Source organism: the organism of the source record quoted next, unplaced genomic scaffold (assembly GCF_019419815.1).
Source record: "Pyrus x bretschneideri cultivar Hongxiangsu unplaced genomic scaffold, Pyrus_bretschneideri_v1 Contig96, whole genome shotgun sequence".
Lineage (NCBI taxonomy): Eukaryota > Viridiplantae > Streptophyta > Magnoliopsida > Rosales > Rosaceae > Pyrus > Pyrus x bretschneideri.
Window position 1 is genome coordinate 69,024 of NW_025999838.1, and position 7,137 is coordinate 76,160.

General features: G+C 39.2%; 1 pseudogene; it reads right to left on the reverse strand.

Annotated features, from left to right (window-relative positions):
• Positions 1–2,416: 2,416 nt before the first annotated feature.
• Positions 2,417–2,527, reverse strand: LOC125473780 (annotated as a pseudogene).
• Positions 2,528–7,137: the final 4,610 nt, after the last annotated feature.

The window sequence follows — 7,137 nt, forward strand, 5'->3', positions numbered from 1 at the left end:
GTTGGGGGATCACACACACTCTATTGGGCTCCATTTTCCGTCCATCATACTTACTCATTCTCCCCCTCCATTCGATTGAGTTCTACATTCTCTCCCCCACTCACAAAAACTGTCCAGATTCTATTCCATTGCACATTCTCTCTCATCCGCATGTTTCTTCTTCTTCCATTCCATGAGTCACACACCAAAACACTCCATATCACTCCATCTCTGACCATTTCATTCTCCTAAGGGCAGAAACCATCCAAACCAAACCAATCTACTTCATCCGCACCACATTTGGAGAAGCAACACCAAGGAACTCTTCAAGGACTTCAACATCAGTTTTGCTTCAAGGGTTCATTCTTATCAATTCTATGTTCATTCATGTTTTATACTTTTATGTCAAATCTTTTGTAGACATGAATTGTAACTAAGCCTCCTCTAGGGATTCGATGTAACCTTGCAAAGTTTGGCCATGTAATTAAGTTAGAATGCTCAGTTTGTCCATCTATTTCTTGTTTCATTTGCTGTTTTAATGGTAACTTTGTGTGTTGATTTTAATGTTTGATCATCATTTGAATTAATCACAAAGTTGTGTAGCCAAGATTAGAACACACATCATGCATAATCTTGGTAGATATGTGAATGAATGAAGGGAGTGTTTAGCACACATCCTGCCGAGTTATTCCCTTTGGTTTTATGAAAGTTTCTTGTACATTACATAATCTTGATTATGAACCAAAGTTGCACATCACAATTAGGTTCATGATTAGAGACATTTGATCAAATCCACACATCATATGGTTGATCATATCCAAGTGAAACAAACTCAAGAAATAGGTAGATGAATGAGTACAAAGTAACTTGACAAACATGGACTTAGTTAAGCAATGGTGAAACCGAATCCCTAGCTTCATTTCCATTGATACTATCCTATTCTATTAGTTGTTGATTCATTTAGTTGTGTTTACTTCTTTTATTTATGCTTTCAAGTAACAACAACAAATCTGCTCAATTTGATTAGTTTGGTTCATTTCATAGAAGTTCTTGCAAAACAAGTGATTACATAGGTCCAATTAGTCCCTGTGGATTCGACACCCTTACTTGTGCCATTATATTAAACATATTCTAGCATTAGGAAGGAATATTACATCAACAAAAATGGCGCCGTTGCCGGGGACTGATTTCAGTCCCTTGTAATTGCTTGTTTGCTTGTTTGCTATTTTGATTAGTGTCAAGGTTCATAACTTGTCAAATTGATAATTGGAAGTTGATTTAAGTTGCATACATTTCATATATGGAAAAGAATCCCTTAGCCATTCCATTATCCATTGGTTTACATCAACTTGCTTTACAATCTGCTTTTGTTATAATCTGTCCATTTAATTGCATTTCGTCCAAATACAATTTCTCCCCATAGTTTGTTAAGTCTTAAGCTTAGAATCTGTCTTATCTTGTGTTTTGAAGCATTTTGAGTCAAGCTCAAACCTAATTTTCGTCCAAAATTGAGTTTAGTGTCAAAACTGCCCAATTTGTGTTTTTAGGCAGTTTTGAGAGTTTTTAGCTTGTTTTGAGTCCTTTGAGTCTTTGTTTTGTCCAAATTAGTTAGAAAGTGTTTTGATTTGTGTTTATAAGTGTTTTGATTCAAGTTTCCATCCAATTTCGTCCAAATTAGTGTAGGTGCTCAAAACTGCCCAGAAAGTGGTTTTTAGGCAATTTTGAGTCTTCTAGTTGCTGTTTTGGGTTTTAGGATTGTTTAAGTGTTCTAAGCGTTTAGTTCCACATCCCTTGAGTCTTTTCAAACGTTTTTAAGTTTATTTTTGTTCTTTTCATTGTTGTTTGCTTCTTGATTTTCATTCACACTTGTGTTACTTTGTTTCAGGTAGTATATGTCAAATAAACTTGTTGAGTTAGGCCAAAGAATTGAAAGATTAAAGGGCCATACTTTGGACAACTTTGTGCCATCAAGTTCATCCTTTAACCGTGAGGAAGAGGAAGGGAATTCACCTAGTTCAACAAGTAAAGAATCTGAGCAATTTGATTGGGAAAGAGAGGAAGAGATGGCGGGCAACCTAGATGAGCTTCGAGCTTTGGAGGACTTTGCTCAACCAATCATACCAAATTCACCTTCATGCATCTTGCTGCCCACAGAAGCTAGAAACTATGATCTCAAATCTTCACATTTCCATATGTTTCCTTCATTTTATGGCTTACCCAATGAAGACCCTTTAGCTCATATTAAAGAATTTTACAATGTTGTGAGTGGTTTACCTTTGCAGGGAGTGAGTGAAGCGAACTTGAGGATGAGAGTGTTTCCTTACACCTTGAAAGATAAGGCCAAGAGTTGGTTAATGACTCTAACACCAGGTTCCCTCACTACATGGGATGCCGTGGCTAAGAAATTCTTGGAGAAGTTCTTTTCCACTCAAAAGACAGCCACATTAAGGGGACAAATCTTCAACTTCAAACAAGATGATGGAGAACCTTTCAATGAGTGTTGGGAGCGTTTTAAAGGCCTCTTGATACAATGTCCACACCATGGGTTACCTTTTCACTTACAAATGCAAATTTTCTATGATGGACTAACCCAAAATTGTCAATCAACTGTGGATAATGCAGCTGGTGGAGCGTTGAACAAAAAGAATGCTCAAGAGTCATATAACATTTATGAGATGTTGGGGTCTAATGCTCAACACAAAGATTTAAGGGGTAAGAAAGTTGGAGTTTATGAAACAAGTTCTAACCATGAGCTTTTGTTGCAGGTAGCTAACCTAGAAAGGAAGCTTGAATCCGTGCTCAACATGGTGCCAAAAGCTAATGAAGTGTGTGCCATTTGCAACATACCAAGCCATCCTACTCACCAATGTCCATCTAGGGAGGCTTATCCCGAGTATGTTCAAGAGCAAGTGAACCTCATGAATTCTTATAACCAAAGACCAAGGAATGATATGTATTCCAATACATATAACCCGAGTTGGAGAGATCATCCCAACTTTTCATGGAAGAACAACAATCCAATCCAAAATTTCCAACCAAAACCTGCCACTAGCCTTGAGGACACGGTTAAATTGTTAGCCCAAAACACCTTGCAATTCCAACATTCCACCAATAGCACACTCCAACAACATTCAGCCGCCCTAACCAAAATGGAGACACAATTGGGGCAGATTGCAGATGCATTGAACCAAAGAGAAGTTGGGAAGTTTCCAAGCCAACCCGTGATACTCCAAAGGAACCAAGAGCAAGCCAAAGCAATCACTACACTTAGAAGTGGTAAGGTTATTGAAAATAGAGTTGGCAATGAAGTTACTAATGAATATGATCATGTGAATGCAGGTGTCACTCAAGGAGACAATGAGAAATCAATTGAGGAACCAAGCCATGCCACTTCCTCACTAGAAGCACCAAATCTTCACAAGGCCGAGAAACCATACACTCCACCAATACCATTCCCTGGAAGACTTGCCAAGAGCAAGCAGGATAAGTCATTCAAAGAAATTTTTGATATACTAAGCAAAGTGAATGTTAACTTACCTTTGCTTGATGTCATTAGGAACATGCCGGCATATGGGAAGTTCTTCAAGGAGTTAAACAGCTACAAAAGGAAGTATGGACCACATGAGAAGGTAGTGGTGTCTGAGAATGTGAGTGCAGTTTTGCAAAGAAAACTTCCACCAAAGCTCAAGGATCCAGGAAGTTTCTCTATCAACATCACCATAGGGGACAAGAAAGTAGAGAAGGCAATGCTTGATTTGGGTGCTAGCATCAACTTAATGCCTTATTCAGTGTACCTTCAACTAGGTTTGGGAGATTTGAAAGCCACCACCATTTCATTACAACTTGCAGACATATCAGTTAAATATCCAAGAGGTATAGTTGAAGATATCCTAGTTCAAGTTGATAAACTAATATTGCCTGCAGATTTTGTAGTGTTGGACATGGAAGAAGCTCATATACATGATCGTGAGTTGCCTATATTGCTTGGGAGACCTTTCATGGCCACGGCCAAGACCATCATTGATGTGCAAAATGGACTCCTCACTATGACAGTGTTAGGAGAGACAGTTCAATTCAAAGTGTTTGAATCTCTTTCTCATCCTTCGTCATCTCTTGATTGTTATGCCATTGATGTGCTTGATTCACTTGTATTCTTTAAGTTCTTGCAGACACAATCGAATGAACCATTGCAAACTGTTTTGAGTCAATCTCAAGATGAGTTCGATGAGGAAGATGCACTCATGGAAGAAGTAGCTGCTTTGGAAGCATTAGCATTGTATCCTTTCAATGTTTCACCTCGTTTTGAGCCTTTAGAATCATCATTGTCACATCTAACTCCTTCTACTGTTAAAGCACCAAAACTTGAACTTAAACCACTTCCACCACATCTAAAATATGCATATCTAGCTGAATTTGAAACTCTTCCAGTAATTATAGCTTCTGACCTCACCCAGTTGAAGAAGATAAACTAATTAGGGTGTTAAAAGAGTTCAAATCAGCTTTTGGTTGGTCTATTGCAGATATCAAGGGAATAAGCCCTACCATGTGCATGCATAGGATCCTTTTGGAGGAAGGAGCAAAAACAAGCCGTGAGCCACAAAGAAGGCTCAATCCACACATGAAGGAAGTTGTTAGGAATGAGGTGTTGAAATTGTTAGATGTGGGGATCATATATCCCATTTCTGATAGCAAATGGGTGAGTGCTATTCCGGTGGTGCCTAAGAAGGTGGGAATCACTGTGATGAGGAATGAAAACAATGAGCTTGTGCCCACAAAGCCCACGACCAGTTGGCGTGTTTGCACCGATTACAGGAAGTTGAATTCTAGCACTAGAAAAGATTACTTTCCTATGCCTTTCATAGATCAAATGCTTGAGAGATTGGCAGGTTACTCACATTATTGTTTTCTGGATGGATACTCAGGTTACAATCAAATTGCAATCGCTCCGGAGGATCAAGAGAAAACAACCTTTACTTGCCCCTTTGGCACATTTGCATACCGTAGAATGCCTTTTGGACTTTGCAATGCTCCAGCAACATTCCAAAGATGCATGTTGGCCATCTTTTCTGACATGGTAGAAAGGTTCATTGAGGTATTTATGGATGACTTCTCAGTGTTTGGTTCCTCTTTTGATGAATGTCTTAACCATCTATCGTTAGTACTTCAAAGATGTCAGGAAACAAATTTGGTTCTCAATTGGGAAAAGTGCCAATTTATGGTGAAACAAGGAATTGTGTTGGGGCATGTAATCTCTAGCAAAGGAATGGAGGTAGACAAAGCCAAATTTGACGTCATCACCAATATGGTAGCCCCCACCACTGTGAAGGGAGTAAGAAGTTTTTTGGGCCATGCGGGTTTTTATCGTCGTTTCATTAAGAACTTTTCAATGATCACCCGTCCATTATGCAATCTGTTAGCTAAAGATGTTGTATTTCATTTTGATAAGGCTTGTATGGATGCATTCAATACTTTGAAAAATGAACTAACCTCGGCCCCTATTATTATGGCACCAGATTGGTCGTTACCTTTTGAATTAATGTGTGATGCCTCTGACTATGTTGTTGGTGCAGTTTTAGGGCAAAGGGTGAACAAGCTTCCACATGTGATCTACTATGCAAGCCGGACTCTGCATGATGCTCAACTTAACTATTCCACAACTGAAAAGGAGTTGCTTGCTGTTGTTTTTGCCTTAGAAAAGTTTAGGTCATATCTTGTGGGGTCTAAAGTTATTGTGTTTTCTGATCATGCAGCCATTAGGTATTTGATGACAAAGAAGGATGCTAAACCACGCTTGATTAGATGGATACTCTTACTACAAGAGTTTGACTTGGAAATTCGAGATAAGAAGGGCAGTGATAATGTTGTGGCTGACCATTTGTCCAGGCTTAATGAAAACCATGGAGTGGGACAACCTTTGCCCTTAAATGAATCATTTCCAGATGAACAACTCTTTGTTGTTCAAGAAAAAGAACCATGGTATGCGGACTTTGTGAATTATCTTGCCTGTGGTATAATGAGAAATGACCTTTCTTTTCAGGAAAGAAAGAAGTTCCTTGCCATGGTGAAGCACTACGTTTGGGACGAACCATATTTGTTTAAATATTGCCCTGATCAAATCATTAGGAGATGTGTCCCAGAGAGTGAGCAACAAAGCATCCTAACATTTAGCCACACATTGGCATGTGGAGGCCATTTTGGTGCCAAAAAGACATCTCTAAAGGTGTTACAATCTGGTTTCTTTTGGCCTACTTTATTCAAAGATGCTTTTGATTTTTGCTCTAAGTGTGATAGGTGCCAGAAAATGGGGAACATTAGCCGAAGAAATGAGATGCCATTGAACAACATTTTGGTGGTGGAACTCTTTGATGTTTGGGGAATCGATTTCATGGGACCATTTCCATCCTCATTTGGCTACTTATACATATTAGTGGCAGTGGATTACGTATCCAAATGGGTTGAAGCCATTGCTACAAGAACTAATGATCATAAGGTTGTGTTGAATTTTCTTAAAGATGTGATTTTTTGTAGGTTTGGAACCCCAAGAGCTATTATTAGTGATGGTGGCAGCCATTTCTGCAACAAACCTTTTGAATCCTTGATGAAGAAGTACAACATCAACCACAAAGTGGCAACCCCGTACCATCCTCAAACCTCAGGACAAGTGGAGATTAGCAATAGGGAGATCAAGAACATCTTGATGAAGACCGTGAGCCCTACAAGGAAGGATTGGTCATTGAGGTTGAATGACGCACTATGGGCATATAGAACAGCATACAAGACCCCCATTGGCATGAGTCCTTATCGCCTTGTGTTTGGGAAAGATTGTCACTTGCCAATGGAGCTTGAACACCGTGCATATTGGGCCATCAAGAAGTTCAACTTTGATTACAAGGATGCTGGAATAGCAAGGAAGCTCCAACTTAATGAGTTGGAAGAGCTTAGAAATGAAGCATATGAGAATGCCAAAATCTACAAGGAACGGACTAAGCTCTATCATGACAAGGCCATCCTAAGGAAGGAATTTCACCAAGGTATGAAAGTACTTTTGTTTGACTCACGTTTGAGACTTTTTCCAGGAAAGTTGAAGTCTAGGTGGGTGGGACCATTCAACGTACTACAAACATTTCCCCACGGAGCTGTGGAGATAGAGAACATGAA